This window comes from Cylas formicarius, unplaced genomic scaffold (assembly GCF_029955315.1).
Source record: "Cylas formicarius isolate icCylForm1 unplaced genomic scaffold, icCylForm1.1 PGA_scaffold_1__22_contigs__length_36826433, whole genome shotgun sequence".
In the NCBI taxonomy this organism is placed as follows: Eukaryota; Metazoa; Arthropoda; class Insecta; order Coleoptera; family Brentidae; genus Cylas; species Cylas formicarius.
This window is the reverse complement of record NW_026844264.1, coordinates 23,871,519-23,899,470: the sequence shown is the minus strand read 5'-3', so window position 1 is coordinate 23,899,470 and position 27,952 is coordinate 23,871,519. Positions and strand designations below refer to the sequence as shown.

The 27,952-nt window shown below is 34.1% G+C and overlaps 1 protein-coding gene across 2 annotated transcripts in view; it reads right to left on the bottom strand.

Annotated features, from left to right (window-relative positions):
* The window catches only part of LOC132697193 (LIM domain only protein 3), a 304,634-nt gene that overhangs the window by 260,384 nt on the left and 16,298 nt on the right, over positions 1 to 27,952 (bottom strand). For both annotated transcript variants that reach the window (XM_060662501.1, XM_060662499.1), the window contains exon 2: positions 6,686 to 6,715. The gene's annotated coding sequence lies outside the window, so the exon portion shown is untranslated. The remainder of the gene's footprint in view (positions 1 to 6,685; positions 6,716 to 27,952) is intronic.

Here is a 27,952-nt window from a genome sequence, read left to right as displayed (position 1 = left end):
TAGTATATATATATATATATATATATATATATATATATATATATATATATATATATATATATATATATATATATATATATATATATATATATATATATATATATATATATATATATATATATATATATATATATATATATATATATATATATATATATATATATATATATATATATATATATATATATTTAGGTTTTAGAACGTCCTTCGACGTTGTCCGACACCTAAACTCCAACCCCGTCGATCTTCTCAATCTTCAGGAGTCAGATTTCTTTCACTCATGCATAGCTTTTTGCCACTCCAGTTTTGGCCTGCCTCGTTTTCTTCTACCTGTTGGTTGCCAGTGGAGTATCCTTTTCGGCCATCGGGTATTTGACATTCTTTCCACGTGTCCGTACCAAGTAAGTTGTTTTTTCTCTATATCCTGCGTTATTGTGCCTTCTAATCCCATCCGCTGTTTTATGGTATCGTTTCTTATTCTTTCTCTTCGTGAAATGCGCATTGATCTTCTAATTGCATCCATCTCGACAGCCTCAACCCTTTTCTTATGTCTCTCGGAAATTCTCCATGTCTCTGATCCATATAGAAGGGTGCTTTTTACCATTGCTTCATAGATATTAAATTTCCGTTTCTTGGATATTTATTTGCTCCACAGGATACGATTCAGAGCTCCTATTACTTTTTTGGCTTTGACTATTCGTTTTTCTATTTCTTTTGCATCTGTTCCAGTGTTGTCGAATGTGATGCCCAGATATTCATATTCCTGACATTGAAGGATTTCTTGGCCATTGCCTAATTCCAAATTTCCGAGTGAGTGAGTTCCCACACATAGATACTTTGTCTTTGCTATGTTGACTATCAAGCCCCATTCTTTATACTCCTCTATTAGTTTTCGAGTCATATATTGCATATCATCTTTATCATTGGCTACTATGACTTGGCCGTCTGCAAACTGAAGAGTAAACAAGCATCCACCATCAATTTCTATTCCCATGCCCTGGACCTTTCTTTTCCATTTTTTTAGTGCCATTGCCACATATACTTTAAAAAGGGTGGGGGAGACACAGCATCCCTGACGTAGTCCTTTATTCACCATGAACTCCTCCGTAATGCATTGGCCGACCCTTATACTTGATTTTGATTCCCTATATAGTTCTTTAAGGGCTGATATCTAGGTGTGATTAATATTGGATTGCTCTGAGATCCTCCATAGCTTTGTTACTGAAACTGGGTCGTATGCTTTTTGTAAGTCAACAAATGTTAGGTGCGTTTCCAAGTTCCTGGCACTTCTCTCACACTACTAGACTAAAATAAATTTAAATAAAAATTTATCCATAAAAGGCTGTTGGTACAAAGTGGCCATCTTTGGACTTAAAATAGAGAAAATGCTTAATAGGAGGCATCACATCCAAAGTAAGTAGATAGTAGTAGATAGTAAGCTTAGCTAAATACTGCTTTCCGCTAAGCGCAATTGCTAGGAGCTAGGAATATGAGCAGCAGTGCTGCACAATTGGCTTATTATGTCTTCGTTCAATGTAGACTTGGGTATGGACTTCTATTTTGGGATAACTTCCAAAAAAAGTGTAAGTAAATATCTTTGGATTCTTTTATGTTTGTATTTAAAGACAGATTTCTGTGTGTTTCACTCGAACTGAGTATTAATCAAACCTTACCTGTGACCTATAGGTACTCAGAAAAATGTGGTAGCATGCCTGATAAAAAAAGCCAAAAGCAAAATTTGGCACTATGTTTTGCAAAAAGCTTTTTATTCCTTGGACCAACCAACCAAATTTAAGATGACATATTGCAGAATTCTCCTAACTTGCATATACGTATATATAAATAGTTTTATTGTTATTTTAGTATTTTAAACTATGGTCCATGTCATTGTCATTTTATTTATTTTTTTTCTTATTGTCATAATTTGGAACAAATAAACCATAATCTGTCTATCCATCTATGATCTAGAAAAAGTTAGTGGAACAAAGTATCAAATAATAATTTTTTCAGATAAAAAAATTAAGAAGAATTTCATCATCCATCGTCTATTACACGCTGACCAACCGTACGTACAAGTTTGGCTAGTACAGGTTCAGGTTTTCCCGACAACGTCCTGGAAAATCTCTTCGTGCTGAATTGTCCCGGATTTTTCAATATTTCCCACTCTTAAGTCGTAGTTCTGGTTAATATCGAAATTCCCCTTAATAATTAAAACCTTCAACAATCCGGAAACAGAATTCTGGTTTATATTTGCGCATAATGCTGCCGCACTTTTCCATAAAACGAGTTTGCTCATACAAAGTAAGGAAATATCAACACTAGAATGTCTAAAAATGTATAAAGAAGTTTTTGTTAACTGTACAAAAAAACAACTGGGGTTGAAAAACATATCTTTCATGATTGGATTAGCACTCTGCCTACCAGGTACTAATTCAGAGGACGAAAGAGTGTTTTCAATTATAAAGAACTTTTGGAGTAGCGAAAAACTTTGAGCACTTTGAAATCAGCCATGATTACAAGATGCAACGGGAATTCAAGTTGTTTGGGGTTTTGCAAATTCCTTTTAAAAAATGATGTTGCTCTAAAAGCAATAGGCAGTCAAAATAAGTATTATTTTAAGCAAGAGTTGGTTTTAAAAAATCAATAGGCATTAAAATTTAATTGATATATATTTTCAATATATATAAGATAAACGTTTTTTAATATCCTTTTTTGTTGTAATAAATTTAAAAAATATATATTTTGTTTGGTGTATGTAAGCGGCCTGGATTCTTCTCCTTGTCTATTACGCATTATTAAAGAATCTCGTGCTTACCCGACAGTTACCAAGTAACAAATTATGGGAGAAGGATGTCTACCACTTAACAGTATTGTAGACCTAATTTTTTTTATTTTACCTAAAAGGTACCCTACAAACTAAATAAAATGGTGTAGCAAAAGCTGAGAAAACATATTAAAAAAAATGCGATCCGGCAATAAAATTCTTGTAGTAATAATAATTAGATAAAGTATACAATTCCGCAACGTTTATATTACAGAAAAAGGTAATTAGAGGGCTCCAACAATTTTAATTTAGAAAATTTAAGATGACGGCCCGCACAAACCGCTGAAGAAAAAATACCGCTTTCCTCCCCCGCTCCCGCCGCAAGTACTGCCGGCAATATTTTCGTAATTGGAGGACGCGAAAAAAACCCTTAAATAAAGAATGAAAAGTAAATGAAGCTTTGAAAAAGTGCATTAAAGAATTTCCCCGTTATGAAATTTCTCAATCAAGTTAATTAGTAATCTGTTAATTAATTAAATCTCATCATCAGTGTATAGCAATGCGAGAGAGAGGGACCGAGAAAGAGTTAGGAGAGGAAGGGGGTGTGGGAGGCGGCGGCAGAACGGCTCCGGCTGCCTGCCACTTCAAAGTATTGCAGAACAATTTCCTATATATCGTTAATTAGACAGCGTTTGTAATTAGTGGAGCCAGCAGCAAGCAAGCGGTCGGATCGATTTTTGCAAATATGCCGGCTTCATAAATAGGCGGCGGCGACTCTCTGGTAACTCGAACGTTGGACTAGGTCGAAAACATATTTTCAGTTGCAGATAGGTATGCAATTAACAATTTTTTTTATTGCGTTATATAACAAATGCAACAACTGCAAAACTCCAAATTTCTGGTAACATTTATACAGGTTTTTTCACAACTACTCACAAAGAATTAATGTTAATTAAGGGGGTGATTTTTGGGTCCATTTTAAAAAGAAAACTTCATTTGAAAATATGTCGTAAACGTTTGAGGGTGGTAAAGTTTTCAAAGATAAAACATATTTTTTTAATATCTGTAACACCACTTTAGATATTGTTATGAAAGCATTAATGTTAATCAATTCTAAAGAAATTTAATGTCTGGATTTTTTTCCAACCAATGTATGGTTTTCGCTTAAACAAATAAAAACCTCTTCTCTGCATGGTCATAAGAATATCGTTAATATGACAGCAAGCAGAGAATTATTATCATTATTATTTATTTCCCAAGTAATTGTCTAACTGTTTTATTAAAATGCTAATACGTAATACTAAATACTAAAATCGAGGTACGTAAACTGTGAGCTGTATTTTTGAAATCTTTTTAATTATTTCTTATCAATGCAGTAGGCTGTGTCTGTAAGAAGTATTAATTCTGTTGTCAAGGCGGTTGTTTAACAGTTGTTGTTGACATCAGTTTATAAATTCAGTTCTTCGCGTCTTAGTAATTTGGTGTTAAAATATCCGAGCCCTATTATTTTAAAAAAGAAGGGTGGAATTTACTAATGAGCAGTTGGCAGATATGCATTTTATGTATGCTTTGGCGAACATTTACACATATACAGAGCAGATTGACTGGGGGCAAATAATCATTTAAAATGGGTCCATCACAGAAATTGAAGAAGCAGTTTTAAATTCTAATGATGACAATACTGAAAATAGTACTAGCACGTCTAAGTTTGGAAAATTTTCCCTTGCGTGTTAATTTTTGTCAATGGTTTTTGGACAAAATTGCGCATTATCCCTTGTTTGACCAAGAAATACTAATTACACTAGTAACTAACCAAAACTAACCTTTCCAGAAATGCAATTAGAAATTTCCACATATTCCACATATTTGGGTCGATGAAATGTCCCATGCAGTTGTAGAATTTAAACATCAAGAACAGTTTTCGGTGAATGTTTGGGCTGGAATTGTTGGACCCTTTTTCCTGCTAGGAAAAAGCGTGGAAGTATACATCACAGAGTGCGTGGCAATACGAGGGAAAGAACTGAAACGTGTATCCGTGGTGGAGGACGCTTTCAACAAATTATCTAGTTTATATGTTCTACTCTCTTTCAAAAAGGTTGTTATTAATTTATTACAGACAATTATGTTAAAAAATAATAACAGTAGGTAGTGTTTTTTTTTTTAAATAAGGATCGTTAATTATTTATCGCGTTGTAAGGATGTTATGTTATTTCATTAAAATTAAAAAGAACAATCTTCTAATTGTTGGTAACTAAGAAGTAGATATTTTGCTTTGGATAAATATTTTATTTTTCACAAAAAAAACTTCCCGATTTAACGTGCACTAATTAATTAAAATATTATTTGTTCAAAGACAGTGACACGCCACTGATTTCCTTACAAAAAACATTTGTATTCAGTTATGAGCAGATTTGATCCCTTAATTTTTTTTAGGGAAGAGATTTTTTATTTTTTTTTTTAATTTTTTAAACCGAAAACCGTAGATCGGATTGAAAAAAAATCAAGAAATTACATTTCGGTAGAAATGATTGGAGATTGTAAGATTAATTTTTATTTGACGAGAAATCAGTGGCGTAAGGTGGCATTAAAAAATATATTTTAATATTGAAAACTTTACCACCCCGCATCTCAAAAGTTAAAACGTCTAGGACATATGTTCATATTATTTTTTTTATTTTTTAAATTTTCCTATTTAAAATAGACCCAAAAATCGCCCCTTTAATGAATGACATTCAATCAGAAAACACCCTGTATAAGAGTAGAATTCATTCCTTGGACTTCGTATACACATCTATGTATTATTTATTATAATGATTGAGACTCATCTGGGTCTTTAAAAAATGTACGGATGCCTCATACATTATGAGGCATTTGAGGGCAGTGTTGCCGCATAGCTAAAACTGTAGCAAGAACTTTGATTTTTTAAACGGGATCTCAGTATATTGCTGCATTTTCGGAGGGGTTAGCACTTCCAGATCATTCTTGTAGAAGCGAATCTCAAGATACCTAATTACTTAATCTCAAATGTCTCGGATGAAACAAAGCTGGATTCAAATTCTCATTGCTCTTTTATTTAAAGAATTCGAATGTTCGCTGCGGATTATCGCTTTCGTTTTTAATAGTTTCTTATCGAGTAATCGAATAATATTTATACAAAATCGTGATAAAATATTTTACAAAAATGATTAGAAATAATTGATAACGAAGCCAAAAAATAACAAAATATAGGTTGTCTCATTTAAAAACGAGAAAGCTATGGATATTTTTCAATATAATCGGCAACACTGGATCACTTGATAAAAGAGAGTCAAAAGCCTCCAAAATTTCTACGTTCCGTTTTTACAAAACTTCAAATATAACCTACATAGTTGGATAAAGCTATTTAAACATTGGGATTGAGCTAGTAGCAGCGAATAGGAGAGGTTTTTAATTTGCTATACTACATAATGCAATTTTTTGGAATTATCCGAAATTACCTGCAATTATTAATTTAAAAATTACCTGTGACATGTTAGAAATTGTATTATTTGTGCCATATTGACAAATTTTATATGGTTTCAAGTTAAGACGATATCGAGTTAGATATTTTTATATTATTTAACTTTATTATTCAGCGAATAACTCCTGCACCTGTCATCAGATATGCAACCGATTTTTATTCTTAGAAACACAGATTGGCAATAATGTATGCTAAAATAAAGTCACCTAAGCTTTAGCTAAGAAAAAAATACTTGCCCTTGTACAATCCAACACTACAGAAAATTGCTTAAGCATAACGAAAAAATTTCCCAGGACCAAATTGCAATGGAAATACGTGGTTGGCCACAAATATGTACAGCAATAGCACGATTTCTTCATGCAAATCGGCTTATCATCCACGATAATAAACAATTTATATACATAAAATTATAAATAACATACCTGATTGAAACCGATCCTTTCTATCGTTACCTGAAAGCAAAGAAACGAACATTAATTAGAAAAATATATGTTACGTTTTTAAACCGAGTCAAAATTGTAACTTAACTTGGAATTTAAAATTATTTGCGTCAAAAATAACAAAGTCACTATCTACACACTACAAATAATTTATATAACGTCTATATATTAGCGCGCTCCGACTTCCCTTTTCCACTGACTCCTAGCGAACAACGCAGCGACTGGTAGAGAGAGGGGTGGAACATTCGAGGCGTCCGAGGCCGGGTCAGAATGTATCTGTGATGGGAGGTGATGAAATTTAGAGTTCAGATATTTATTGGTGTGTGTTGGTTTTCTATAGACAGTGTGTTCCAAGTGTCCATCTTCGGTCCTGGTGACGTGCATATCTAAAAAGGGCAGACTGTTATCCTCTTCAAGTTCTATTGTAAATTGAATCCTTGGGTGAGTGGAATTCAGATGTTCTAGGAATTTCAAAAGCTCCTCCTTGCCGAAAGGCCATACAACAAATACGTCATCAACGTACCTTGTCCATAGTTTTGGCTTCAAATTTGCCTTCTCTATTGCTTTTTTTTCGAAGTAAATCATGAAGAGGTTGGCAATCACAGGTGAGAGGAATGATCTCATTGCTGTTCCATTTACTTGTCGGTATATTTTCTCGTTGTACATAAAGTAGGCATTTTTCAGGCAGTGTCTTCAGATTCATTATGTACGGCGAAAGATCTTCGTTTTCTTCTACAAGCAGGAGTGCCTCCTCTACTCTCTCTCTCTCTCTCTCTCTCTCTCTCTCTCTATATATATATATATATATATATATATATATATATATATATATATATATATATATATATATATATATATATATATATATATATATATATATATATATATATATATATATATATATATATATATATATATATATATATATATATATATATATATATATATATATATATATATATATATATATATATATATATATATATATATATATATATATATATATATATATATATATAGATGTTAATCATTGTCTCTGATTCTTACTTTTCTTACTTAATAGTCCTCCATTGAGAAAAAAACAACAAAAAAATGTTCTCCATACATTAGAGCCACATATGTGGATGTAATAAGTACCTGCATTTTTTTTAGGACGTTGGTTGGTTGTTGTTTATTATTACGCAGAGACCAAAACTTTACTTTGGGCGGGCCTGGGAATTTTTAATCTTGTATAGAAACTCTCGGTCAAACATATGATATGGATATTATTTTTCAATTTTTTATAACGCATCTTTTTTAACCAGTGCCGTGGTTCGAGCCATTCTCCTTCAGTTACAGATACAAACGTCTTATAGTTAAGTTGTCTGCTGGTAATATTATCAATGCGTTATTAAATTTTCTTGATTTTGATTTTCCATTTTTCGATTACATCCCATTGCTTTCGACAAGTGATTGAACAAAAATCGTTCAGCATCCTGTATATTCAAAATTCCATTGCATCTTCGACGGTTTGAAGTGAAAAGTTTCCTTTACGACTTACCCAATTCGGTACGGAAACGCCTACAGTAAACGGATAGCATCAGCTTTCCCCCCCATAAATTTAATATGGTACATAATACATGACTGGTGATATTTGCAAAAACTGAAGCCCTAATGATGGGAAATAACTAAAACACAAATCCTATTTTTTTTTTTTTAGAAATTATTCTTGAAATATCGAGTTTTGTGATCACTTATTTTTAAATTAACTTGGCAACGCGCAAATGGGACTTCTGAGAAAATCAAGGACTTTCTTAATAGTTTTGTTACATCAAAAATTCAAAGTAATAAAAAAGTTAACTTTCAGTTACAGATACAAACTTCTTATAGTTAAGTTGTCTGCTGGTAATATTATCAATGCGTTATTAAATTTTCTTGATTTTGATTTTCCACTTTTCGATTACATCCCAATCCTTTCGACAAGTGGTTGAACAAAAATCGTTCAGCATCCTGTATATTCAAAATTCCATTGCATCTTCGACGGTTTGAAGTGAAAAGTTTTCTTTACGACTTACCCAATTCGGTACGGAAACGCCTACAGTACCCGGATAGCATCAGCTTTCCCCCCCATAAATTTAATATGGTACATAATACATGACTGGTTGCGACTAATAAAAAAGCCATAAATTCTTCAGCCGAGGCCCCGTTCATTCGCCAAATTGATTTCGTTGTATATTTATACGTAGAACGTCCTAATAAAATGCCTTTAAAAGTTATGCACTTAGTGAAGAGATTAAAAGTTTGATAATGCCCCTCCTCCGAAACTTCGAAAATGTTACGGTATCATTATATAGTCGGTGTCGGTGTAAACACGAAACTTCAATTTATGGAGGGATAACGGGTATTAGTCAGCTGTCAGTTTAATTAAATAAGCTTAATTACGTAGCCCCGAATAGTTTGGGGAAGAATTTTCATACGCGTATATCAATACGAGACTCCAGGACTCAAACATGATAATGACATTAAGGAAAGTGTCCCCGGATCCCATCAATAATGCAGACACGACAAATTGACGTTCAAAGTTTTATTTCCAGGCCGACGCGCACAACGTTCGACAAACTAGTAGGAAACCGTTTAATCTATGACGTAAAATTTAACGGACATTTTAAGCTTAATTTCGGACGGGGATATATAGAACAATTTTAAGAAAATTACATTTTATATCAACCGATTCTAAATCAACATCACCCCTTAAATAAATTTTAAAAAGTAATTGTACTACATTTGTGAACAAAAAATTTAAAAAACATTTTAATTTAAAAGTGGACAATATAAATTGTAGGTGATACGAACGTAGATTCACAAATGCTTAGTTTCCAAAGTGCAATACATATGACTACAATTAAGTTGGTGGTGGTTTTCTTTCATCATTTTCTTTAGTGTTCATTTTTTAGAACTAAGTTTATTGTGATCAAAAGGTCCATACAGTGAATGTTCAATTTTCATGGTTTTTATTTAGTCACTCGAAAACGAGGCAAGATACGCAAGCAACTCAAGAGTCAAGAAAATTAAATCTAGTTAAAGCAAAATTAGCCCTTTATCATTATATATTATGCTGCGAAATTTCAACAAAATCGGGCAAAAACTGCTCAACAAATTGTAAAAAAGACATATCTTGTAAAATAAGCTTTCTCCGAACCTACGCTTATTATTTAAAGAAATTGTTTCAATTAATGTTCGATAAGATAAAAGAATATAAGGTTTAAAATTATTTTGAATTAATTTGATTTTTTAAAAAATGAAACACACCTTTTCTGACTACCGTCTATAACTCTTGCTATCTAGTGAGCTGTGAATATTAAAGACAGTGGAAAAAAATCATTTAATGCTCGTTTAAAATAGCATATTTTGCAACAAATTTAATAAACGACTCTTTAGTCACGAGCCTAAGAAATTTATGTACTGCAACTATACTTTTTATACGACTATTTGTTTTTGGGTCCACTTTTGCAAAACAGCACCGATACATTCACTGAGTTACTTAGTACGACCTGGTTTTCTTTCTTGTATTACTGGCAAATGGCAAAATACCATCAGTGTTATAAATATCTACGAAAAATATCCAGTACCCTCTCAACCAGTGATTAAAGTAATGGAAATAATTGCTCGAATTTACTCACGAGAGTTTTGAAGGAGAAATTTTGCTCACTCATCATTAACGCATATTTGGATATTTTAGAGTAGCTAGTAGAAAAGAAATATTTTTTACTCCAATTTTAAAAAAATCACAAGTGCTTCTACCCCATAGAAACAATAAAAGATTTAAGAAATAAAATCGTAAATGCGCAATCATTAGGCAATTTTTGCTCAAAACTTAATAATTTTAATCGATTAGGAATTGGTTTCTTAATACTCTTAAATTTCCAAATTTCAACAGAATCGAGTGAACATTTGTTTATTTCAACTTTAAAAAAATAATCTGTGTATCTTAAAAACTCTGCATTTCATATTTTTTAACAAGGTATCTATCGCCCTCTAAAATATTGTCTATTTTGGAAAACCGTGTATGAGAAATATTTTACTAATTCTCAATGAAATTTAATCAATACCTTTCTATTCGATTTTGATTATTGACGTTGTAGTACCTATAGTAAATATCTCTGATTTTTATAACAAGTCGTTTAAATTCAATGTAGATCTGAGCTCCGCTTTGTTTCGAGCGTACTTTACGCAGTGGTTTCGATTAAATAAGCAATTTCCGAAAGAATCTCATAAAGTTCGGCTCCAAACTCTCGAACATTTGATATTCATAAATCTAAACGACGTGACGCGTTCAATTTAAAAGCATAATTAACAAATTCCACTTCGAAACTTGATTAAATCGGAAATGTTATAGTTTAATTGGCTTTAATTAAAGTGAAAAACATACAAGACAATTCCGCGGTTTAATTAAGCCCTAGCTATGTGAGTGATGTTCCCTATTTAAGTTCTATTGATCAACATTTCTCGGATTTCATTAAGATATTACCTGCCTGTCTTCCTTTTGTTGTGCCCCTTGCGAACTGGAACGAGCTACTCGAATAATTGGATCAACCCTTTGATTTGGAGCATAACCCAATTCCTTATCGCAATCTACGTTATTTTTATTTCTATGCATGTTTTGACAAGATATTTGGAAAGTCTTAAAACAAGCGCATAATAAAAATGTGCGTCAATTTTATGCCAAAATTAACGTGATATTTGCAAAACTGGAAGCAATGCTGATGATGACGAAATAACTAAAGAACAAATCCTATTTTTCTTTTTTAGAAATTATTCTTGAAATATCGAGTTTTGTGATCATTTATTTTTAATTTAACTTGGCAACGCGCAAATGGGACTTCTTAGAAAATCAGGGACTTTCTTAATGGTTTTGTTCAATTTTTATCAGATTAGATTGCACACAACACGAATCCACAACAGTTACATCAAAAATTGGAAGTAATAAAAAAGTTCACCTTCGACGAAGACCACCCAATTGAATCAAGCTTACAAAAATTCAGAGAGAAGTACGACGGCGATTATAAAAAAAAGTAAGTTTAGATTAAGAACGTCAAACCTCTTAGGGTAAATGTACAGCAGAACAGTATATCATCTCGTCCACAAAATTCCATTAAGCTATTAATAGCATAGGATGCCTCAAATCAAGCAGCAACGTTAGATGTCATTATGGTCTTGTGGTCGTGTACTTGGTGGTCGCCATTGCCTGCATCTAGTGATTTTTACAGCGTGTGCACACTACTAGGTGCGAAAATCATTTTCTTCACTGAATGAAGGTTGTATTTTGAACTGTCACTTATACCGGTGTTGTTCATTCTGTATTAGTACAGGTAAGAACGAATTTGTTCGGTATACTTAACAGTTAAGGCAGAACAAAAGAAGAAATATTCATGGCAATATATGTACCTAGCATTCGGTTAATTTACTTATATAATCAAAAATATATAACAAAGAAAAAGTTATAGGATGTAAATCTTTAACAGTATAATTTACATAGACCAGTAGGACAATGATCTCTTAAAAAATTATGTTTGGTAAGAAGGGGGACGCGATACCATATTTATGACTCAAATTCAAATTGTGGGCATCATACATCTACATTTAATTTTTTCAAGACTTTACACACTTTACTTTTACTGATTATTTTATTAAATAATACTAAGAAATGATAATGCCGTCTTGTCTCCACGTTAAAGCACCCAAGCTCCTTCTGATCTGATAGCGGACACAATAATTCCGTAGTCTTGCACCGTACTTGAGAAAACCGGGACGTTTAAGACGGGTCTATACCTTATCTCGAAACCTACTGGCGTTACAAAAAAAATAAATACAAAAGTTGGTTTTATTAAAATGAACTTTTTTTTATATTCCTAATCGTCAGTTTTTTATATACAGGGTGGTAAAACAAAGTTATATTTTTTAAAATAGAAAACCCTACATTTTGTTGCATTTTTCGATAGTCCTTTCAAAGACAAATTCAACGAAATGTATAACTTTTTTCCATCTATTATTTTTACGAAAATTATACTTTTCTCTAGGCAATGATCAAATTTAAAATACGCAGTGTTGCCACGTTTCGAAAAATTATACTCTCAATTTTCTTAAATGAGATGCTCTGTGTATTATTGGATTTTCGAATAGCCACTTTAATAGCAATTTCAATTATATAAATGAAACTGCGATAAGACTAAACTATCGCATGATTTCTTTAATTTTTACTTCAGCAATTTCAAATAATTGTATTTTCAAGAACTTCGTTAAGATTGAGGTGTTTGAATGTTCAAACTTTCACAGTTTCAAAGTCCCTTTTTCAAAAAATTTTTCTTTCTTCCAAAGAGCAAAAAATCGTAAAAACAAAGTACAAATTTAGCATATTTTCAGCTTCTTCACCGGTGACAATTCTCCCATTCGTATTTTTCGAGAATTAGAAACTTGGCGCGGCTGTACACGCAATTGATTAAAGTGAGCCCGTTTTAACGAACCGACCAACCCTTTCGTTTTCATGCGGCCCCGCGCACCCCTCGGGCAATGAGATGCCTACGGAGGGGTTAAATTATGAGCATATTTGGGGTGTCATAAATATCTCCGAATTGTCTCTCCTCTCTCTCGTTCTCCCTCGGTCGGAGTCGGCAGCTGCATCCAGCGTTTTTCGAAACTGTTCCATTCGATAATATTTTTATTACCTTAATTGATATGTCGCTTGGGCGAGCGAAATTAAATCAAGAACGGACGGACCAGGACAGGGGCGATCAAATATTTAATTAAATTTTTAATTAAGTTATTTCGGTGATGCTTTCGAAAGGGTTGGACCAAAGTAAACCTTATGAAATATGGATACGCCTTGTGCGCGGATTAGTGCTGGCGATTGATACGATTCGGAGACGATTACGAAATTTACGGTAGAAAAATAAAACGACGGCTGTTTGATGTGGGTGAATTTCTCCACCTCCACAACTTCGCTGTGACGTCATACGGGGTGTATCAGTTTCAAATCCACATAAAAAGTTCACATACGTATGTATCAACAAACAAAGTTTTAAGTCCACAGGCTACTGTAATACTTTTTATAAAACTTCCGGATTCCTCCTGCGTCGGTTAATTTCGTTCCAGTTTCAGTCAAGCTCTGAGGAAGCCAACAGACACCGACGTAGGAGGAATCCAGAAGTTTTATAAAAAGTAAAGTTTTAAGATTATAGTTTTGGTTAGTTTGCTTTTGCTTTGATATGCTCATGGTTTCTGTAGTGTTGTTATTCATAGATTAATAGATTGATAATGGCTACAAGCTGGTACTTTATGTGGAAAGGATTCCAAACCGTGGCAGAGAACTCCAAAACTGGTCGCACTAGCGATTGGTAGAGTGTAAAAACAGCAGTAACTGACTCAAAACCCTTCGCCATAGTAAACCAAGCATCCCCTTGGCTTTCGCAACTCTTTTATCAATGTGGCCTTCGAATATCAAATAAAACCCCGTGTGGGGTTGCTAGTCCCCCATCGGGCGCCTCCCCAGGTGGCGGATAGGGGAATGCCTCTCAGATATGAGTGGTACCGAGGAAATGAAATACTTGGGGCGGACCAAAACTAGCACTGAGCAACGGCAGCTGGTTGTCTCAAAACTGAACACGGGCGATAGTTTGAGAAACAATATTTGGCTGTGTTTCAGACAACAGACGGCGTAGTGGCATTCACTGAAACGGCGTTTGTACAGCGGTGTAGAAGGCAAAGGAAAACCACTACACTAACCTTTTCCCAGGAAAATCTTCATGGCTGGAAAATATTCAAAAACGGCCCTCAGTCCCGGGCAGACCTTCAATGGTCAGAGGGTGCGAAGAATCTCCCGGCCAGCACTGAAAATTTGCACCTGGAATATCAGAAGTATGTTTGAGGCAGGAAAGATCTATAACACAATAAACGAAATGAACAGATTGAATATTGACGTGATGGGTATCAGTGAGATGAGATGGCCAGGAAACGGAGAATGTCAAATGGAAGATCACATAGTCTACTATGCTGGAAACAGTGAGAGACACCATTTAGGGGGTGTTGGTTTCATCATAAATAAAAAGTTGAAGTCTTCAATTATTAGTTGTCTGCCATACTGTGACAGAGTTATTTTGCTAAAGCTCAGAGGAGAACCTTTTAACATAAATCTCATTCAAATATATGCCCCCACATCGGACAAAAGTGAAGAAGTAGTGGAAGACTTCTATGCTCAAATAAAAGAAGTGCTTAAGAACGTTAAAGCAAGAGAGGTAAACTTAATAATGGGGGATTTCAATGCCAAAGTGGGACGCGGAAAAGAGGATGATATAGTGGGTGACTTTGGGTTGGGAAAGAGAAATGAAAGAGGAGATAGACTCGTACAGTTCTGCAGAGAAGAAAGTATGATAATAACGAACACATGGTTCAAACTCCCACCAAGACGTTTGTACACTTGGAAAGCCCCAGCGGACAAGCCAGATAACATCGTAAGAAATCAAATAGATTTTATCCTAATCAACCAGAGATTTCGAAACAGTTTAGTCTCTGTCAAATCTTACCCAGGGGCTGACGTTCCATCCGATCACACTCCCATAGTATGTGTACTAAGAGCTAAACCACGAAAAGCTCATATCACCCGAACCACACAGAATAAGAAAAAATATGACATCGACAAACTCCAAGACAAGGAAATACAACAGGCAGTGGAAAAGACAATAAGTGAAAAACTACAAAAGACACCACTAGATGATACTCAGATAGAGAGAACGTGGACAACTTTCAGGGATTCAGTGACCCAAGCTTGTGATCAACATCTGACTTCTGACAAAAATCAGCAAAAGAAGAAACAGTGGATGACCGACAAGATCTTAAAGATGATGGAGGACAGAAGGAAAGTAAAAACTACGAACACCACAGAGTATCGACAGATTCATAACGCCATTAAAAAGGAAATTAGAGAAGCTAAAAAAAGATGGATGATTGAGCAATGTCAGGAGATAGAAGAACTTGACCGTAGGCATGACACGTTTAATATGTACAAAAAAATCAAACAAGTTTCAGGCAGACATCGAAAAAGAACACCAGAAAACATTATGGATGAACAGGGGAAATTTATCTGTGAGGTGAACGAAAAACTAAAAGCATGGCAGAAATACATACTTGAACTCTTCAAAGACGATCAACGTCCAGTGAAACCTGAGCAAGCAAAGAATATGGAAGGGCCAGTTATATCAATGGATGAAGTTAAATTTGCCATTGAAATCGCTAAAACCAGAAAATCACCTGGTCCCGACTATATATCATCGGAAGTACTAAAGATTATGGATCAACACTGTATTACCACCTTGACGTCATTATTTAATAATATATATGAAAGTGGCACGATCCCGACTGACTGGCTTGTTTCATCGTTTCTCACCATACCAAAAAAAACCAGCCCCAAATCGTGCGGTGACTACCGTACCATCAGCCTTATGTCACACGTGTTAAAAATCTTTCTTAAGGTAATTCATGCCCGCCTGTATAAAAAATGCGAAGAACACATGGGCGAATCGCAGTTCGGGTTTCGCAATGGCTTGGGAACTCGAGAAGCATTGTTTGCAATACAGGTCCTTATTCAGCGATGTAGGGATATGAATTGCGACGTTCACATGTGCTTTATAGACTATGCTAAGGCTTTCGATCGTTGCCAACACGAGACAATGGTAAGAGTCCTACATGAAACGGGCTTGGATGGAAAGGACATAAGAATCATCTCTAATCTTTACTGGAACCAGAAAGCAACCATCAGGCTTGGAAATGATGAATCAAAAGCCTTGGAAATTAAGCGTGGTGTCCGACAGGGTTGCATTTTGTCACCCTTGTTGTTCAATCTCTACTCTGAGAAAATATTCAAGGAGGCACTAGAAGACACTACAGACGGTGTTAAAGTAAACGGCGAAGTAATTAACAACATCAGATATGCAGATGACACGGTTCTATTGGCCGACAGCTTGGAGGGACTGCAAGAACTTATCAACAGGGTTACACACACAAGCGAACAATATGGGTTGGAACTGAATATCAAAAAGACTAAATACATGGTTACAAGTAAATCTATTAATCAACACGGTGTGCTGTATTGTAAAGACGAAACCATCGAGAGAGTGAACAGCTTCACCTACCTTGGCTGTAACATCAATGAATCGTGGGACCACTCCAAAGAAATAAAGTGCAGAATAGAAAAGGCCAGAACAATATTCACACAAATGAGGCGCTTTCTCTGCAGTCGAGACTTCAATATGGCACTCAAGAAGAGAATCATAAACTGCTATGTCTTCTCAGTGTTGTTGTACGGGGCCGAGGCTTGGACGTTGTCCGAAGCAACAGAAAAAAGGATAAGGAGTTTTGAGCTGTGGATCTATCGAAGACTCCTGAGAGTTTCATGGATGGACCGAGTCACCAACGAGGTGGTCCTCAGAAGAATGAACTGCCAATTAACTCTCATGAATACCATAAAACAACGCAAACTTGAGTATTTGGGCCATATTATGAGAAACCCCGTCAAATATCGCCTACTACAGCTGTTCCTGCAAGGTAAAGTGGAAGGAAGAAGAGGACCAGGTAGAAGGAGAATATCCTGGCTCGCTAACTTGAGAAAATGGTTTGGCGTGACTTCCGTCGATCTGTTCCGCGCGGCAGCCAACAAAATAAGAATAGCCATGATGATAGCCAACATCCGGAACGGATAAGGCCGTCAAAGAAGAAGAAGAAGTGTTTAATGGCGCTGTGCTGGCACGTTAGAAAATAATTAACTTGCACTTTTCGGTTTTTTCGCAATTTAAGGCCATCCGCGTCCATCATGTGTGAAAATTAAGAAAAGCAATGCCATTGAGTACGAACCCTGTGGCGCACTGTAGGGCCACAAACTCCGTAAGTCTCGATAGATAAGAAGCCAACAGAGCACAAAGTGATCCGTGCACACCGAAAAAGTCTATTTTCTTAAGCAGTATCGAACTTTATCGAACGCTTTAGAGAAATCGGTATACCTACATCAAACGATTTCAAAATATACTTACTGTACTAGGTATATGGTACTAGATTGATTACCACTAAACACTTTTTATAAAATCCATGCTGTCCCACAAGCAAACGACCACTCGATGAAAAGAAGAGCTCTTGAAGAATCTTGATTCGAAGACCTTACCGACTTGAAAATTCGGATAATCTGAGCACACTGCCATCTTTATGGATAGACTACGCAGTTCAGATATTTATTATACAACAGATACAATGGATATTGTATAGATGCACACACATTTTTGTCAGGACTAGAGCCTTTTTTAATATTAACAATTTAGTTAACAATGCAGTTTTTGTCTGCTCTTTTGTAATATAACTTATGATAATGCCTGATGCACCACCACTTTCTCCACTCACGTCTACCAGCGGTGGATTTTTATTATTAACGTAGACTATTAAGATATCCTGAAAAAAGCTCAGATATATCACTAGTCTTACAGGCCTTAGAATTATTGGAATATATTATACCGAGGAAAGAGTTATTTTTCTTTTTACTAGAAACAAAAGACCAAAAGTGTTTTATCTCACTCCTGAGACTATTTTCAGTTTTGTAAACATCAGCTTTATTATCACTTTTTTATAAGACTTTTTATTTCTCTGCACAATTCATAATGAAGGGAGTATTTCTTCTAATAATATTACAAAAGTACCAAAAGTACTCACTAAAAAATTATATATACACATAAATTAAGATTGAGTTAATGGTGCAATTAGATTTGCTACGTGCTCACTCAGAAGTTGTTTGAATGTGAAACTCCTAATTCTTGAGATCCAACACTTAACCAATTTAATAATGAGAACACTCTAGAATTTAGTCTTGACTAGATGGTATTTTTTATTATTATAGTTATCACAGACGAGTAAACTAAGTCAGATACTTATTTCACCATCTCACTCTTTGGTCCAAATAACGAGGTACCGTCCTCGCTGAAATGCTTTCAATATAATAACTGGCTGGCTCCTATATGGATCTAATTGGAAGGCATAAGACCAACTCATACTCTCCAGCAATCGGAAAGTCTCGAAATCGTGGAAAGTCGAACAGGACGAAAGGGAATATCCCTATTCCACATATATATCGTCAATATTGGTTGGAATATTAAAAGTACGATAAAACACGAACCCCTTTGTTTTACTTTGCCTGTTGACAGCTAACAATTACAAATACGAATTATGCAAATCTAGCGAGATGTCAAACAACATAACCAAAGATGTTTTCGGAAGATGAATTGAATTATAGAACTAAAATTGATAATTATCTTAATTACAAAAATACACTCGACTCCAAGAGATATACAAGGTGAGTTGAAAGTTCGACTCTACACAAGACATTACTAATTTTTTATTTCGTTTACTTCTGACTTTAGATTTAGAACTGGGAAGAAATTACAAATATAGTTGACTCGTTACTTGTTTGAAACCAATTAATTGCAGTATCATTAGCATTTCCATGGACATTTGATATTATTTGGTAGAAAAGAAAGATAAACAAGTAGAAAATTTCTAAGTGAATTCTTAGTGTTAAATTTAAATTATAATATGAAAATGTGAAATTACAAGCCGAATGTAGATTTTGACAAGATGTAGTTTTAAAATGCTTGTCGGGCATATAGCCGATCTAGTGAGTAATTTTACTTTTTTTATCAGTGTAATACTTCCCAGAAGACACGACGCGAGCCTCGTTGACTACTGCGGACCACTCTGGAACCGATCGGATGTTTTCGGAAGATTTTATTAGCCGATGGTAATTTAACGTTGGCCAGTTCTGACGTCACGTCACACGTAACTCAGTAAATGTATTCGTGCTGTTGAACAACAATGTAATTAAAAACTAATACTTTTATAAGAAATATAGTATGCAGCACGTTGATAAACTTTTCCATTCACTCGTTTGTTTAACACTGTCTAACTCTACATCTCTATCGTCAGTATACAGTGTGTCCCAGAACTGCACACCGTTGGGAAATCTTTGTTTATGGATATTTTGATTTTTTTTCGTTGGATAGATTTCTGAAAAATGCACCAAAACTATATTTTGTTTATTTGTTCAACTTAAAATCAAGGCCAGCTGGGACTATTTAATAAAAGAGATATAAAAGAGAAGTACTATTAGGGAAAAAATGGCAACGAATTCTTATTCAGGAGTACTTAGAACCCAAATATACCAAGTTCTATAATGTTTCGATACAGGGAATTTACAATATCGTTTACTCACCGCTTAAGGCTGTACATCGTTGGATTTTTTTTTGTCGGATAGATCTCTTAAAAATGCACCAAAATCTTAGTTTCTTTTTAGATCAACCTAAAGTGATGGCCAATTGGGACTAATTGTTGATGTCAAATATCCCGAAAGGCTATTAAGGATATCTTTAATAATAAAACATAAAACCTAGAACATAACAACTACATAAAACCTAACTATACTAATTTCCATGAAGTTCGCTTAAGCATTACTATTGTAGACTGTTTCTTTATGGTTGAATTTTGATAATTTTTTTGCTGGATAGATCTTACTAAAAAGAAATGAAACGGTTTTTTCGTGTAGCAGCGACTAAAGTCATGGCTAACTGACACCGTTTTTTGAAGTGGAAAATAGAGAAGTACTTTTAGTAAGCAAGTAAGTAGTAAGTAACTAGATCAATGACCAAAGTTTCTAATGTTTTAAAAAAATAAATATTGTAAACCCTGTAAATAGCGATTATTTTGTATGTGACTTTAAGATCTTACAAATTTTAATTATACAATTTTCAAAAATAATGACAAAAAAGACTTTTTAAGGGACATCTAATTTTTATCATCTTAAAACAACATCATTAATAAATCTTAGTATTCGAAAGATATACACACAATTAAAATATAAATTGGGGAGTGAATTTGACAGTCGAACATTAGCTTCTCCATGACAAACTTGATTTTACAAAGCAAACAATTTTGTTAGTTCTGTTATTTTCATTATTAGATGAGAATTAAAAATTATTTTTTAATTAAAAAATTCGGCGCTGTAAAGTCTGCTTAATTGATATCTAATTCTCTCCAATCATATTTAGTTTTAAGAATTACCAAAATTGAGCTATAAACAAACATTCTTCAGGAGTCATGTATTCGAGCATCATGGAAATTAGTATAGTTAAGGTTTATATAGCCCTCCCTGAATAAGAATTCGTTGACATTTTCCTAATAGCTCTTCTCGATATTTGACTACAAAAATTACTCCCATTTGGCCATGACTTTAAGATGATGTAAATAAGAAACATAAGGTTTAAGTGCGTTTTTGAAAGAGTAATCCAACAAAAAAATATATCAAAATCAAAAAGAAATCAAATATTTTACAACGGTGTACAGCCTTAAGCGGGGCGCAAACAATATTTCAAACACCCCGTATTGAAATATTATAGATATTGGTATAGTTGGGTTTTAATTACTAATGAGCAAATCAAACAGACGGCGTAAAATTTAACGAAACTTAAAATTTATTTCGACTAAAATAACTAAGTCACACGCGAACAATAATTATATTACGTCTATTTATGTGAGTTGACTATTTATATTTGCGCGATGGTCTCCCATTTCGCCTCTAACTGGAGAACGCGGGGCTACACAATCTGCTCGCGGTAGAGGTGGCGTCTGTGATCTCGCTCCGATCCCGAGTTCTTGGAACGCAGACGGAGGGGTGCCAGGGCTTGGTCGCGTCCATTCGGCTCGCTCGTCACAATACCAATAATATATTTTTTTTTAATCGTTTTTATTTGTAAGGAGCTATTATTTCTATTGTGTATACAACTAACAGCATATTAATAAAATGTACATTCTTCAAATATTTTCTGCAATTGAATTGATATTTCAGTCAACTTATAGCTAGCAACACAAAACACACCACAAAATATTTATTATTTTCTTAAACGCCACGAAAGGTCAATTTTTAATAGCGTATTAAATACAGTAAACTAACTAAAACTAACCAAAACTAAGATTGAAACGGTAGGAACCCTTTAAAAACAGTTATCGCCAGGCGAATCGACAAACCGAAATACCATTTGTTCGACAATTTAAAGCTATTTTAAATAGGTGTGATAAACCATTCCGCGATAAGCATCTAGGTAAAAATATAAGCAGAAAAACAGGTAGGATGTTCGTACTCTTTGAGAGACCGAACCTGAGTCGGTCAGATATTACCTGAAAAGGAATGTGCAACTCAAAATATATATGACGATTCTAGATATTTATCTTTGGAGCTTCTTTGAATTGGTAATTTTTTTAGAACTGGTTGTATTTACATAAACGACATACATTTTAGTAGTGCAACATTTTGCGTTCATGACAAAATTATTTTAGAAATCAGTTTGTGTACAATAATTAATAATTACGTTTCCTTCTTAACGTGAGAATAGAACAAGAAGAACAATTATAACGCAAATGTAACTTTGTAAATTATACACACATAATATTTAAGTCAACTACTTATAGGTCGCTATGCTACAAGTTCGATACACGCTACTTCACTCGCGACTCTAATAACTGAGTTTATTAACTCGTGACTGAAAAAGTTCTTGAAACCCATGACTAAAGTACCGGTTCGCGGCCGTGAGTAAAGAAGTTGACGTCTTATAGTGAGTATCTTAATTTTGGGACTATAAGAATATATACATGTTTAAATTTTACTCATTTTATACGCCCTAACCTGACGCAGTTTTTTATGAGTGATTTTTCAAAATCCTAAATGAATAAATTATCTAATATAGCAATGAACTTCAAATCATGGTGCAGGTAAAACTATACAAAATAAGTTATAATTTCTGCCGTGTGTATTATCGGTACCGTATTTCAAAAAGAACATTTTGTATTTTTAGTAAATTGGTGACTTTTGGAAAAAGAGATTTTTTAGAAAGCTCAGATAACTGATCTCTTGGGATTGCTATGACTCCAAGTCATTTTTAGCATATCTCAATCTTTCAAATTTTCTTTTGCCTTTTTACCACCATTTCTTCTGTATATGAAGAGATTATTCTCATTTTTTTAAAATGGAAAACTTAGACGCTACCGAACGAGGAAACGATGAATAGAAAGAAAGAGAAACTTTTTCAAAATCTAGACGATCAAAACAGCTAAAAATAAAGTAAGGCCCCAAAAGTGCGCGATTCTGTTCAGCGCAGTTTTAAATAGGTATGTAGCTAAAACTAAAAAGTAGGAAAAAAAGCCAACATTTTGGTTACCCTGATATTCTTTCACATTCTTTCTCTTGAAGTTTTATACAAAATAAAGTGTTAAGAACATGATGAGATGAAGAGAATTGAGGAACTTTTAAATGCATTTAAATAATTATTATTTACTTATAATAAAGACTTCATTTTTAAGCAAAAAAGTGAATTTTATATAGTAAACTAAGAAGAAATCACCACAATAATATAAGGAATTAAAAAAAGTTACTTAAAATTAATACAGGAATGCCACGGAGCTATTACGGTCCTTTTAAAAATACATAATACATTATAATTAAGAATTCCCTAAAATTAATTTTATTTTATTTAATTAGATGGATATTTTGGTAACGAACAGTAATTCCACCTAGTCCATTCTACTGAACCAGTTGTAAAGAAATCTAAGACACTCTACTCCAAACTTTATGTACCAACTGTAATTTAAGAACGAACATACAAATTTTGAGTAACACCGGACCTACAATAGGGAGTTCCAGTTAACCGAGCGCATCAAGTTATCAAAATGATATCAAATAATGTTGTAGGGTGTGCGTCGCACAAAGTCCCAAATTGTACAAAGCGTCGGACAAAGCAAAATATTGCTAAACCCGCAGTCATTATTCCTACTAATGATGTATCCAGCAGTATCCCATTTCGACATAAACAAATTGTGGTCGGGCTTGTTTGATATATTATACAACTCACCCGGTGTCGGAATTCTTGGCGTGCAGTATTAATTGTTGTTTTTTGTCGCCGGTGTAGTTATAATTAATTTATGGTTTGTTTTATCTTTATTCGAACGTACGTCTGTATCATACCGAGTATTGTTTTCCAGTTTTATTTGATCCACAATATCGTTTATTTTATATCAGGGTTTGCGTACTACGATAAATCCTGATAAATAGGATCATTTAAACAAGTTACAGATCAATAATAAGTTAAATGTCCATAGACTTTTCAGACCGCTTTCCGCAGAGTTCTTGGATTTCAAATTTTAAAAATATATAGTTAAGATTGGAAACCTGTGTTGTTACTAAATTTGACTGATCATACTAAATCTGAAACATAGCAACATTAAAAAGTAAACCTGCACGCCTTGACTTCAATTTTATGAGAATTCAGCAAAAATTTCAAAAGAAAACCCGGTAATGTTAAAATCCTGGACTATTGCAATTAATATGCACTTTCAAATCAAAATAATATATTAGGCAATAAGTTTATCAAACACTACTTTAGTCACGAGTCTGGTTTGGTACAAGTGAAGTGAAATGGATTAGTTGTAGCTTTGATATATTAAAAATTGTTTCTCTAGCTTCAAAGTTATTAAGCTATTGTATTATATCAGCATGGGGAAGGAAGAGGCACTGCTGCGAAAACTGCGTTTTTAATGCAAACGCTAATTCTTCTTCAAAAGGCCATTGTGTGTCGTTTCCAAGCCTGTGTCGCACAAATGTTGCCCTGTTTTTTGCAGTGTTGCAATGTTGTCAAAAAGTTAAATTATCCCGGTTCAAAAGAAATTATTTATATTTACAAGTTTTGGTTATCTGCAGCACAAAATTAAAAACCGGAAGAAAACTATCAACTAGGCTCAAAGAACACGAAAGAGCCTTACGACTAAGACAAATAAACTCATCAGCTGTTGCCGAACACAATCACGAAACCGGATATAAATATAAAACTAAAATTTTTGCACGTAATCAATTCTTCTACCAACGAAATATCCGAGAGTCTATAGAAATCTGTAAACAACCTAACAATCTTAACCGCGACTCTCTCTACCTGTCACCGTTATGGGAATCAGTCATCCGAGACGGTGTTTATACCCCTCATTTAACTCCGCCCCCCTCAAACAATATATAAGCAGGTACATAGTAAAATGCGACCCAGTTTGATGACTGACGAAATGTCAGCAAGTTCGACGCAGGAGGAATCCAGAAGTTTTGTAAAAAGTATTACAGTAGCCTGTGGAATTTGCTTTGAAAAATTATTTATTAATGTTTAGTAAACGAATGTCTGAAGAAGTTTATAAATATATTGCTATAATATACTTTATGAGCAACACGATGATGAATGCAAAATTATCAGAATTGAAAAACTTCAAAATACCAGTGACGATAGTGATTAAAAGTGACACTTTGCGAACTGTTCATTGCATAATTGGCTATAGAGTAAATGAATTTGAAAATCTGCTAGTCTTTGTTTGCAAAAAGAAGCTATTGTTATTCTATAAACAGTTTTTCATGACATGATGGTAATAATTGGAATTTGATGTAATCAATTATAATTCTGTTCACTCCCAAAAAACATGCGCTATTGTATGTTATCCAAAGACTTTGACTTATTGGGTTTCAGGGTGTAAAAATTTAGAACAATGATAATACCTACTTATAACTTTCTAAATACTTTTTGCAGCTCTTGGCAGATAAAAGCTTAGGAAATTAAAAATCAGAAGTCAAGCGACTCCTTAAACGAGTGCATACTATACTTTTTCTTGAACCATTAGGTTGTGGATGCATTTTTGCAAAATGCATTTACTGAGAACTGACAAACAACTAATATCGCTCCTAAACTCCTGACTAAAGTACCTAAAGTGACACTTTCTGTACGCTTTAATTAGTATATAATTAGGTATTTTAGAGTAGGGAGTAGAAAAAAATAATTAAACGTTTACTAACGTTGAAGTTGTCTTTCTAGACATCCGCAGTCGAAATTTTTTGACGACCATCGCATATGTCCATTTCAATAAGACAACAATTGTCAATTCGTTAACACCTCGTTAAGGACAAAATGGTGTAAGTTTGAGTGAATGATGACAAAACAAACACGCCACGTAAAAATTCGTTTTGAACGTTTTCCGACTCCTTTTTGCGGCATCATTTCGGAAAGAGGAACACGTTAAATATCTTCTAAAATATTTGCTCGCGCTCGGCGACAAACATCTTAACGTTTTACACAAATATTGACGGGAAATCGTTATATGGTCATCGCCCAACAAAGAGATTTCTTATAACGATTTAAGTCAACCGACTTGACGCAAGGTGTGTTTGTTAAAACTTATTTGTCGGGAAAATCATTTTTTGGTTGACTTTTATTCTCTTCGGCGGTAGGCGGCCAGTCAAAGTCTGAATTCCTGGTTTGCTACACCCCTAAATTCGCCACAATTTTTTCGAGTGCAAGAGGATATTTAATTTGCGTGGAGATGAATTCTTCAGTAATTGGGAAGGTCAAAATGCGATTATTTTTATTAATTCTTAGATTTTTAAATAAAAATAAGAGTGTAAACATTTAGTTCCAGTAAATAGTCTAAAGTTTTTGAGGGACATACCACAAACGTTTCAGGAAATGTTACAAACTTCACAGTAATTGTGATGACTATCTAATGCCGTTTGATAAAAGCAACAAGAATAACCTGCAAGGATTCTGTTCATTATTTCTGTCAGAAAAATTGTTTCTGACACTGTCTTCTTTCTAGCTACCGTATATTCTGCCTGAATTTTTGTATACTTGAATTTTTGCCAGGTTCAGCCATCTTAATCATCCTAATAGTAAATATACTATTGTAATTAAATTTTATCGTTAGGATATTAGCGATATCATTCAATTGAAACATTTACTATTTACTGGGTTGTATATATATTTATATTATGGGTACGGAGATGTAGTTTGTAATGGTTAAACCAAAGAGATTTTGTATTTAACTGGTTACATTACATTGATCGCATAAAATGTTCAAACAAATTGAACATTGTATTCAGCGTTTCACCGAAGAATATTCGAATAAATTCTGAGCGTCTGACTGAAATTAGCACAGTTTGTTCATATTAGCAGCAGAATTATGTTAAGCGGTCTTGAAATGAAGATGCTTATTGTGTATTGACAAACACTGCCAATCAAAATTATAATAAATAGAATAGCATTGAAAAATCCTTTAAACTTTCATAGACGACTACCTCTTTTAATTTTTTGACTCGTCGTACGCGACAAACAATGAGAAATAATAACACAGGTCTACATTGATTTGGATTTTGGAAAGTTGTTTTCTTATTTGTATATTTTTGGGCTGCCCTTTTTCCAAAAAATTATGCCCAAAAATCCAAGCACTCTTCTATTTGAACACCATTTTAAACCGCTTATGCGCAGTTTGCTTGTATTGGTACTATTGGTACTATGGCTACTGTGTTCGCTGCCGTTGTCTTCGTTGTTGCATATTTTTAGTGTTCTAGAACGTAAAATATGGAAGGAACAACCGAAATAACTTTTGTTATATCTGTTGTAGTTATGTCGTAGTAAAGCGGGCGACCAAGACAAGTCTTGAACTCCTTATGCTGTTTGTTCCGTTTGCGTTGAATTAAGTAACTGACAAAAAGGTAGGAAGACACGTTTTAAGCTTTGGTGTTCCTATGGTGTGGCGAGAGCACAGTGATGGTTGTTATTTTTATTCTTGTAATGTTCAAGGATTCAACAGAAAAAACAATAAACAAATTGTGTATTCCAATCTTGATTCTGCTATTCGACCAGTTCCTCATGGACCAATACCTACCGCCGCAAAAGAACTAGAAAACGTCATATCGTCAGAATCGAAGGAATCTACTTCCGACCCAGATGACTCAGGTTTCACACCAGAGAGCCCGAAATGTTTAACCAGAGCGAATTAAAAGATTTAATAGAGATTTGCACCTTCCAAAGGATGCATCTGAATTGTTAGCCTCCAGACTACGTGACAAACATTTAGTGGCACCTGACGTCACATCAAGCTTTTACCGGGATAGCGAAAAAGAGTTATGTCAAAAATTTACTCAGGAAGAATCGCTAGTGTAGTACAACAATATTCCTGGCTTAGTTTCAAAATTAGGGAATGTGCCTGTTTATTAACTCAAGTAAGGGTGGTTTAAAAGTAGTTTATAGCACAATGGTAACGAACTGGCCTCGGTCCCTGTTGAACATTCGGTACATTTAAAAGAAACGTATGAAAATTTAGGACTTCTTCTGAAGAAAA